The following is an 11,154-nucleotide window of genomic DNA, read 5'->3' on the forward strand; positions in this document are numbered from 1 at the left end:
CCGGCGGCGCTCGTCAGGCGAAGCCGAGCCTGATTGGTTGAGCCGCCTCGCGCTCTCCCCCCCCCCGGCCCCTCTTGCTCTGGAGTTGCGCCTGGGGACAGTTCGCGAGTGGGATGTTGGGGGGGGGGGTCGGGAGTTCTCACGGGAGCAGCTGCGACTCCATTTCCCGCCGCGGCTTCCCCACCCACCCCGTGAAGACGCGCGTTTATCTCCCCACACAATCTTGCTTCATCATAAGCAGCGGCTCTTCCTTGCATAACAGGCAGCAATTGCTGCAAACTGATTTGAATAGGGGCGGGGAAGGCTCACCTGATAGCAAATTCAGGTCAGGGGCAGCAGCGGGGGGGGGGGCATTCGGAAAGAGGCAGGGATTTCCCCGTTTCTGAAAGCCTGAGAATTCCCGGCAAAAGCCCGTCCTTTCAGCGCTAAGCTCTTTCCGCTGGCTGCCCCATCCTCAGAGCAAAGGTTAAAAGAGCAACTCATTTCTATACTCTTTTTTAAAAAATAATTTTGTAGCATTTCCAGTTGTCAAACCTGAAACTCCTTGTTCTTGCAGTTTTCTGTGTGTGTGTGTGTGTGTGTGTGTGTGTGTGTGTGTACTTGATGCCACAACAAAGCTGTGGTACACATGGCTGTCACACGGAGAGCATTTTAATTTACTTAATGGAAGCTGTTCCTGAAGGAAGAACTGTGAGGGGAGAGACTCCATCAGGCAAGGCTTCCTTCCACCTGCCTTGCTCCACCCTCTAGTCTCTGCTTCTCAGTTTGTGTTGTATTATTTTATGTACTGTGGCTTGCTGTTGTTTTATTGATTATAGTTTAGAAATTATTTATTGTATCTGCTGTTTAACTTTTATATGTTGTTATTATTATTTAATACCATTGTAATGATTGTTGAATGTTACTTTTTTGATACAGGTTACCTATTTTAAAGTTATGTTTTATTATCACATTTTTGTATTGCGTTAGATTGTTGTAAGATGTACAGTTTTTGTTTCTTCAGCTTGTAAACCGCCTTCAGCATTGTAAGATAGAAAGATGGTATACAAATTAAAAATGATGATGATGATAAGCAGTTCCCAGTATGTGGTGAGTTATTTGCAAGTAGTGGCTCACCACATGAATCATGGTTGCTACTTCCTTGTGGTAGAATAGACACCAAGACCAGTTGGTATGAAAAGGGCTGTTTCACATATAAATGTACTTCTTCAGTTTACTGTAGGCTTGATCATAAACAACAGAATGTGTGAACAGACCCCCAACGAAGAACATTGGCTTGGATCTGAAGATAAATGAAGGTTCCTCTGCTTGATTTTGAGCGATCCCCTGATCCCCTGCAGCTTCCTGTGGCCAACAGAAGGCTGTCCAGCATCTGACTGAATGTTTGCAGATAGAGAGAGCCCTTCCATTGTACAACTGCTCTTTGCTCTTCCTGTCAACAAGCATCTCCTTAGGTTGACTCATCAATCTAACCTCCTGTAACTTAAGCTCATTAGATCTAGCCTGCCCTCTATAACTGTACAATAATTGAGAACATTTCATATATAAAGTTTTCATGTTTTGTTATAAAAAAATTAAATTTATCACAAGGGATGATTGTAACTAATCTTAACTGTTTATAATGGTTTTAATAATTACATGTGGTTAATTTTGATTTTTGGGTAACTAAATAAATGTGAAAATCATCTTTGAATGTGTGAGATTTTATGCTATAATTTTAAGCTGCGTTCGGTAGGCAGTGGTGAATCTCCTCCCACCCATCTTGCACTTGGTGTTCAGACATCACTTGCACCACCCTAGTTACACTACTGTTGTGAACTGCCCTGAGGATCAGAGATTATGTCTTTCGCCTAAGTGACAGCTCTTCGGGTCTTTGAGGAGTGCTGTCATGTTCCTCCCTCCAGTCTTCTCTAGCCTAAACACACACAGTTCCTACAACCTCCTCATAGGAATTATGATCCACATCTCCAATTATCTTTGGTGTCTTTTGAACTCATTCCAATTTGTCTACCCAGAATTGGAGATTGTACTGATGACGTCTGACTAGTGCAACATAAAGTGGAACTATTGTTTCCTGCAGCTTGGAAGCCTTTATTGCTACAACCTAAAATAATATCTTCTTCCTCTTCCTCACAGCCGCATCACACTTCTTTGGCTCATGTTTGGCTTGCTTTTGTTTTGTTTTCACGTGTACTATTGCCAAGCCAGGGCCGGCCTGCTCATGAGGCAAGGTGAGGCAACTGCCTTAGGTAGCAGACTCTGGAGAGCTGTGATGGGTGGCATGTCTGTGCCTGCCACTCCCCACTGTGTGCTGCTGCAAGAGAGAGGTGGGTGATGGAAAAGGCGCTCAAGGGAATTGGTTCAAAGCCAGCACGTTTTTCTCTCTCAGGGAGAGGGACATTCAGAGACAAGAGAGGAGTGAAGATCAGGATCAGAAACAAGCAAGGAGTGAAGATCAACATTGAGGGGAAATAAGGGGAGAGAAAATATCAGCATTGGGATGCGGGGGTGAGGAGCCCCGGCTGTATTTTTAAAAGCACCCTTAACAAGCTACAGTTGGGAGAATGCCCATTTTTTATTTGCCTCAGGTGCCAATATCTGGGGCCGGCCCTGCATCCTATACCTATTCATTTTATTTTATTTTAGTCCTAAATGCAGAATTTTGGCGGTTCTGCTGAATTTCCTTTATTGGCAGCCCAATTTCCCATGCTCTCTAGGTTAATTTTGAATATAATTCCTGTCTTCTAAGGCATTTACTATCCCTCCCAGTTTTGCATCACCAACAAATTTGATAAGGATTCCTTCCACCCCTTCATCAAAGTTATTGATACAAAAGGTTGAAGAGTACTGGTCCTCGGGCAGAGCCTTGCAGCATCTCACTCCTTGCCTTGTTCCAGTTTGATTAGCACTCTTTGTGTACAGTTTTCTAACCATCTATGAATTCACCAGGTGACATCATCATTAGCATGCACTTAACAAGTTTGCTAATCAAAATATTTTGGAAAAGTTTGTCAAAAGCTTTGCTGACTTCAAGATAAATTCCTCCAGAGCATTCCTACCACCATCACCGCCCAGGTTTTTTTTTTTTACAGATCAATTAAGTACAAAACTAAAGGAATGATGAAAAAAATCTCAAGTGCCTTGAGAATGAGGCAAAATCAATCAATCAATCAATCAATCAATCAAACAAACAAAATGCCTCTTTAATAGTGAAAGAAAATGTTCAGGAAACTGGAGGACAGCTTTCAGCACAGTACTAGTTAGTTTAGAACAGCCATAACAAAATATTACATAAATCTGCGATTAAAAAAAAAAACTTTAGAGAAACTTCTTTTCCTTTTCCCTTTAAGGAAAAACATGTTGAATAAGCATGCTAATTTTTCATTTGGAGTATGAGACTCTGTTTCATAAGACTTTCAGTAGATGAGGTGCCAAGAAGATTTTATCTGGAAGATTAATCATAAGTCATGTTGATACTATCAGAAATACTTACTATTATCTTAATTAAAATGTTTTGGTGGCAAGAATTTTTTACTGCAACATGGCAATCCCCTTGGAAATTTCTGAACGGTACATGCAAATACACACACACACACACACACAGAGAGAGAGAGAGAGAGAGAGAGAGAGAGAGAGAGAGAGAGAGAGATGCATGCTATCTTCCATAGCACAGCCTTCTCCAGCTGGTGTACAAAAGATATGGGATATGGGGATCTAAATCTATCTCGCGATAATTGAGCCTCATGTTCAAAGCAGGAACATTGTGCTTCCAAATCATTTATACTGCAGTCCACTTACAATGCTTCCACTCCAGATTCTGTAATTTGAAAGACTATGTAATTTGAACAGCTTTCATGTATGGTTTAGACTGGCTTGACCGTCTGTTCACCAAATCATGTCACGTCTGCATGGCAGGCAGGGTATACTACTGAATTTAAGGACAGCCTCCATTTAACATCCTATTAAATTTGTGTGCCCACACAAACCTACAAACACAAGTTCCTTTTATATGCTTTGAAAATAACTGATGGGAAAATATTTCCATGGTAGTGTGAAGCAATTGAGATGGTTCAAACGAGGGAACATCCTCCTCCATCTGCAAATAAATCTAAATGAGACATTATGAAGGCATCTATGAATTCATGGGTGTATCATGAGATGCTTATCTAAATTTATGTTAGGAAAGTTAGCACATTTTCAGTGAGGTCATAAATTTCTACTGAAGAAATACAGATATGGTGTTCAATACAGGAACAAACAGTGCCAGGGAACTGATTGTGGTGCTGGATCCCATTACCTCCTTCTACCATTTTACAAGGGACGTGGGTGGCGCTGTGGTCTAAACCACAGATCCCAGGGCTTGCCGATCAGTCCATGACTGGACCTAATGGTCAGGGCGTACCTTTACCTTTACCTTTTTACCATTTTACATTGCAGCATAAAAGAAGAAACATTGTTGGACCTTTTTGGCCTTTCCCCCCACCATGGGTCAACTTGTGGGACAATTCACTTGTCAGTCACTTGGTGTCAGCATGACCTTAGATCAGGCACCCCCAAACTCAGCCCTCCAGCTGTTTTGGGACTACAATTCCCATCACCCCTGACCACTGGTCCTGTTAGCTAGGGATGATGGGAGTTGTAGTCCCAAAACAGCTGGAGGGCTGAGTTTGGGGATGTCTGCATTAGATGGTTGACAGGTTGTCTCACCCACCTGTTGAAGTCCATTGCACAGCACTTCCCAGTGCACTGATTGGCTAGAGTCTTGTGCTGTCATGAGCCCACCCCCCTCCTTCCAGGGGAGCAATTTTTTCAAATTCTTTAAATCTGTGTGAGTTTTATAATAAGTAAATAAAGAGCCAAATGTACATTAAATGAATGATCTTTCAAGGAGGGTTTACTTTTTGAACGGAACAATTCTATACTCTACCTTCTACCGGTGGGAAGGTATTTCAACACAACACCAGGAAAATGGCTACTGTTTCCTATACAGTGGTACCTCGGGTTACATACGCTTCAGGTTACATACACTTCAGGTTACAGACTCTGCTAACCCAGAAATATTACCTCGGGTTAAGAACTTTGCTTCAGGATGAGAAAAGAAATTGTGCAGCAGTGGCACAGCGGCAGCAGGAGGCCCCATTAGCTAAAGTGGTACCTCAGGTTAAGAACAGTTTCAGGTTAAGAACGGATCTCCGGAACTAATTAAGTACTTAACCCGAGGTACCACTGTATGTGCTCAGGTCAAGAGGGGAGAAATAGAAAAAAAACAACCCCTCATTAAAATGACAGAAACAGCAGAAGCACAGCCTGTGGCAATCAATCAGGGACTGTGTTGACAACACTGTCCACATGCCCATGGAGGAAATGTTGGGCAAAGTGAAGAATAAAAATGTAGGAAATTAAATAGCTGTTGGTAGGTTTAAGGCATTTATGGCACAGTGACAGCTTAGGCAACATTGTACAAGAAGCAGGAGAAGTTCCAGTTTGGTGTAGTGGTTAGAGGGTTGGATGGTAGTCTAGGAGGGTTCAAATCCCCAGTCAGCCATGAAAGTCACTGGGTGATCCTGGGCCATTCATAGCCTTTCAGCCTTACTTACCTCACAGGGTTGTTGTGAGTATAAAATAGAAAGGGGGGAACTATGTATACAAAGCTGAGCCGCTTGGAGGAAATGCAGGATAGAACTGTAATAACAAATAAAGGGACAACTAGATAACTGGGCCATATCTCAGCTGATTTCAGGCTGATTTATGTGAGGCAGATAGAACACAACATTAGGGTTTAGCCACAGTGATAGAGGAGGGAAAGAGGATTCAACAAATATTGCTCACCAAAATTGCTCATCTTAAATTTCTCAACTACTAAAGGGAAAATAACCACCCCTTTACAAGCAAAACAAAAAAAGAAAGGGAAATGATACTGTAAGCTGAGTCAGTTCAGCCAACCATGTTGCTTAATTTTACTGTGTCGTAATAAGTCATTATTATATTTATAATTACATTTTCCAGACTGAAGAAGATTCTGGGGAAGCTTGCTCACTACTTCGTGACAGTGTTCTGGTCCTAATAAAATGCACTTTGCTTTTTTTACTGTTGGGTTTATTCTTATGGACAAGCATGCCTACCTGTATTTATCTACATTTATGGCTAAATTACTGTGTTTACAATTACTGCGCTTAGAGACAGAATAATTCATTGCTTAACAGATATAATATAGTCAACACATTTTTCCAGAAATGCATTTTTTAAAAATTCTTGTAAACACAAATCCACCTGGCACTTCCACCTGCTCTAGGAATTCTCATATAAGTGGTGAAGTCAGGAAACAAAGATGGATGCAGAAAATGAGGTGGGTGGAGGCAGCTCCAGGTGAGTCTAACGGAATAGCAGAAGGGATCATAGTGACTGAGGGGGAGGAGACAGAACAAACTTCTCACTTCTCCCATCTGAATTCCCTGGCTTGTTACCTTGATGATACTTCTAGATCAGAAAGAACTCTCCTCTCCTTACCTGGACTTTTGTGGGTAGATCATCAATCTAACTCACTGTCAACAAATCATGACTCGGAGCAAAAGGTTGTCACATTAGTGATGAGATGGGTTAAACTGTACACCTGAATAACCCTAGGGCCTTTGGGTCAGAGGCATGCCTTGAGATGGAGTCCATATGTAAACTCTTCCATCAGGTCAACCTATGGTCCTCTAGATGCTGTTGGAACTCAAATTCCCATCCACACCAGCCAGCATGGCCAATGGAAAGGAATAATGGGAGTTTTAATCCAACAATTTCTGGGTTGCTGATCTCAACAGACTAAGGGCAGATCCACACCATACATTTAAAGCACATGATCCCCCACCCCAAGGATCTTGGGAACTGTGGTTTCCAACTCACAGAACTACAGTTCACAGAGCCCTTAACAAACTACAGTTACCACGTTTATTTGGGATAAAGCATGTGCTTTAAATATGCATTAGATATGCTTTAAATTTGTGGAGTAGATCTGCCCTAACTGATGTCATCAGAGTTGGCCCAAAACATTTCTTGGCTGTGGCTGAGCAGGAAATTGGGATTAACCCAGAGCATCCGCATGCTCCTTGACTCATTTTGATTGCAAAGCAGCCAGTTGCTATAAAAGATAGCTGGCTTCTTTAACTCTTTCAGTTTTTAGGGAAAAAAGTGTTGGCTGAAGGAACAGTTCACTTGTCCCAGAGGTATTAAGCTAGAATGAGCCCACAGTGACACTAATTTTCTTAATGGCAGTGAATCATGGGGGAATTCGTTTTTTGGTGAGACATTCTGAACCAAGTTTTGAAAGACTCCAAACCCTGTTTATTTCAATATATTTTATAAGTCTTGTCTAAATTTGTTTTTGTAGTTCAGCAACATCTGGAGGAGGGCCACATGCATGTCCAGCTGGCCATGTCCTCCCTGCAAGTTTAAAAGAAAAAGGGGAAAGGAAAGATGCTGTGGCAAGCAGGGCCTGTTTGCAGCTGCTTCCATCATATCCCGCTGGCTGGGTGGTCCCTTGGGCTGTCCTGTGAGGCCCTAGACCTCAGCCCCCAGGTCCATCACTTGCTGAACAACTAGCCACACTACCAAAGGCATCTGTAACATCCCCATCCCATTAAACCACTAGGCATTGCTGCTCCTTTCTGAGGACTGGTCACCCTCACAAGGATCCAGCAGTTCTCAACCATTGTGGCTCAAGAGCATCTTGGTTTGAGGAGTGTCCCACAGATTCTTTCAATAGCAAGCACACAAGTTGTTCTTCCCCCAATTCCCCCACCCTCCTTCCTTAAAGTGTGTGTGTGTGTGTGTCAAAATTCCTGCATTGCAGGCGGTTGGACTAGATGACCCTGGGGAATTCCTTCCACTTCTACGATTCTGTGAAAAGGGCACCTAACGAGATTGCTTTAACGTTTCTTTCAGACCCAGCAATCCTGTGTCCCCCCCCCCTCCCCAAGACAACTGCAACTCCTTACTACTGCTTTGACCCTGTGCACGCCAGAGATTTAGGGGGTTGTCTCTGGACCCCTTCACCTTCCAACCACTCCCTGAGATCAAATTTGACGCTCCTTTGGACATTTTAGGTGGAATTCTAAACAGCAGCTTTACCCACGTCGGGGCTGTTGATCCGGTGCCTGAAAATCAAATACATTATAGGAAATCAGGCAGATCCTGGATTGGTCAGCATCCGACTACTTTCTGCTTGCTCTGAGCTTCGTCCGGGGATATTGAATCCCGTGTCTAAACAGAGGGTGTTTGTTGATTCAGACGAGACGGATGAATGAATGGAAGAAGAAATAAACCCCCTTTAAGAGAGGAAAGGGATATACGTGAGTTAAAGTTTCCTGTGATTCTGCTGTGCCTGCAGCCCTCAGACCTTCAACGTGGGAACTGCCAGATGATTGCACACAGCAGCACAACGGTCCATTCAGCATAGTTTTCTCTACACGGACAAGCAGCAGCGTTTCATGCGAGGAGTGTCTTTTGGCTGCCGCTATGGGCTGAACCTGGGACCTTCCGCATGCCAAGGAGATGCTGTGCCACTGAGCTGCGATCCTTCACCATATTTACTTTGCCAGTTTAGGCTGCAGTCCTAGCCCCACACGCCTGGGGAGTAATCCCGCACTGGATTCAACAGGACACGCTTCTGAGTAAACAGCGCTAGGGTTGCGCTGTGACGTAAGAGATCAAAGGACCGAATTCCTTTGGCCAGAAACAGCCAGGCAAGTTTGCATATTGAAGCTGAGCACATGAAATGGTGGGAAGTATTAACCTGCTGGGTTTCTGTTTGTCAATCAAGTTTTAAAGGCACCGGAGCCCCCGAAATTGGGGGCTCTCATATAGAGCTTTTAAAATATTCTCTGTTTACATTTTGCTAACTGGAGACTTCGGTTTTATTAGTCTTTCCAGGCGGACCCCACAGGTTCCAAATGTTTGTTTCCTTCCTATTTCCAAATCCAATGAATTGGGAAACGCGCGTGTTTGCTCAGAGGTAGACCTCACTGCTCAATGAGACTTCTCTCAAAAAAGCGTGCCTCAAGTGATCGCCTACATAATGGGCAGCGCGATCCCCAAGAAATTGGGCATAATGGGCAGACTTAACCCCCAAGAAATTGTACTCGCAGCCTTCGACGATCATAACCCTCGTTTCCAATGTGACTACTCAGGAGTAAATACGGGGCGCGCTCTTCTTTATTCTAACGGCTGGACATCTAGCAATTTCCGCTAGAAACCGCTTCACTAATTCGTTCCCAAGCAGAGGACTGAGCGCCTACTCGGTGCCATACATTGCAGAGAAGGAAATGCTCAGGACCATAACGTTACAGGTGTGATGTTTCATCTTTCCCACCCCCAATCTGGTCTTGCTCTAAACCTAAAAGCATTCTTTTCTTTTAAAATAAAAATGTATCCATTGGAATTTCTCTTTGCTTTTTCACGGCTGGTTTCGTATCGGCCGCCGGTGAGAAAATTAACAGGAGAATAGGATCCGCTCTCCTGTTAAGAGTGGCACTCGCTTTGGAAACACGTCTGAATAGCGGCAGAGGGGCTCAGTCCTTCGCTTTCTCCAGGAGGAGGGCATTTCCACATCCTCTTTGGCAGGGCTGTGGCGGCCACAGATTTTTTTCGCGCTCGCCATTTGCCTTTCCCCATCCATCCCTTGGCCCCCAGGAGGGGAGAGCGCTCTGGGGTCCGGCACACGGCTTTCCCATGGGCATCCAGCTTGGCCCCTGGGAGACCAGGATGCATTACTCGAAGGGCCGCTGGCCGGATCCAGCATTACTCTTTGAATGTCCTTCTGGTCATCACCCTCTGGAAAAGAAATTGCCTGGCTGGGTCTGGACTGGGAGGAGAGAAATATCGTGGCAGGAGGCAGGGGTGGCTGTGGAGAAAGTCTCCCTCCACGCCCCCCACCCTATTTTAGATTGATGCTCAGGGGCGACCCTTGCCCCACACCTTCGCTATCTGCTGCTGCCCAGCCTGTATCGGCTCCCCCAGCCACAAAGGAGAACGCAAAGCATTGAAAGGCAGGGAAAGGTGTCTAGAGAGCTCAGGAATCTAAGCAGACACCGGGCTGTTTGAGCACCAGCCGCCTCCCTGGCGCCTCTAAAGCCGCCTGCGCGCCCCCTTTCCCCGATCCCAGGTTCACCTGCACGTGGGATCATCCTGGCGCCAAGCAGAGAGAGACCCGCGTTGGCCCCGAGGGCACCGGGGAGCCCCTGCTAAGCTTTTAAGAAAGACGAGGGAGAGAGAACTCGGACGTGCTCTGGACTTTAGCTATTGCAAACAAGCTACCCCACAACCTCCCCTCCCCCGCCCTCTTTAGGCCCCGCCCCCACGTGCCCGTGGCAAATTCGAGCCGGAGCCGGGACTTCTCTTGCTGCCAAAGGAAGATTGATAAACGAGGAATCCTCTTAATCCTACAGGGGGCGGGGGTGGGGGGGGGGAGGAAACGCAGTTTGATTCTCCAGTGAAGCTGCCACGCAAGCTTTGCTGTGTAGGCGCAAAGAGGAGACGGGGCGATCTGTCCCTATCCGGCTTCCGATGAGAGACGGATCTCCCGCGGATTACGAGATTTCCCTCTCGAGAGAAAAAGGACACCCCTCGAAGGGGAAAAGTACACACACCCCTCCCCCTCCGGCTTCCTTGCGAAGGTGGCTTGTTATTGTTATGTCTAGCGCCTCCCGGGAACCCAAACATCCTGCCGGGAGGAGCAGGTGTCCCCGCGCCAGGCACGACTCGGTGGCGGCCAGGCCATGACTAAGAGTCCCCTGGAGAGTGATGGATTCGCCTCTTGTCGCTCCTCGCCCCCCGCCGCTCCTCCTCCACCTCCGCTGCGGACGCGGCGCTTGGCCCTCCAAGTGCCCGCGGCTCCGCCGAGCAGCTGGAGACTTGCCGGGCGGAACGTGACCACTTCAAGCCGGGAACAGGCACACACCCCGGCGGGCGGGAGGAGGGGGGTTGGCGTGCGTGTGGTCTGACGGCCTGTCCGCTGCCACCTCCTGCAGCAAGAGGCGCGGGGAGTTGCGCCCCCCCCGCGCCCCACGAGGCCCTGGACAAGGCGATGCCCCGCCGGGGGCTCTTTCTTGGCACCAGGGTTGCGTTGGGCAGAGAGAGCAGGCGAGCGGCGGTCGGTCCTCTCCGGCAGACTCC

General features: G+C 46.2%; 1 long non-coding RNA gene across 1 annotated transcript; it reads right to left on the reverse strand.

The window, feature by feature from the left end:
- Window positions 1-7,170: 7,170 nt before the first annotated feature.
- On the reverse strand, window positions 7,171-10,262 carry LOC309527766. Its single transcript, XR_014217343.1, has 3 exons — window positions 10,151-10,262; window positions 8,154-8,309; window positions 7,171-7,425 (listed from the first exon to the last, which is right to left on the reverse strand). It is a non-coding gene; the product is annotated as an uncharacterized lncRNA (long non-coding RNA).
- Between the last annotated feature and the right edge of the window lie 892 nt (window positions 10,263-11,154).

The sequence above is a fragment of the Podarcis vaucheri genome (assembly GCF_965113315.1).
Source record: "Podarcis vaucheri genome assembly, chromosome: 1".
In the NCBI taxonomy this organism is placed as follows: domain Eukaryota; kingdom Metazoa; phylum Chordata; class Lepidosauria; order Squamata; family Lacertidae; genus Podarcis; species Podarcis vaucheri.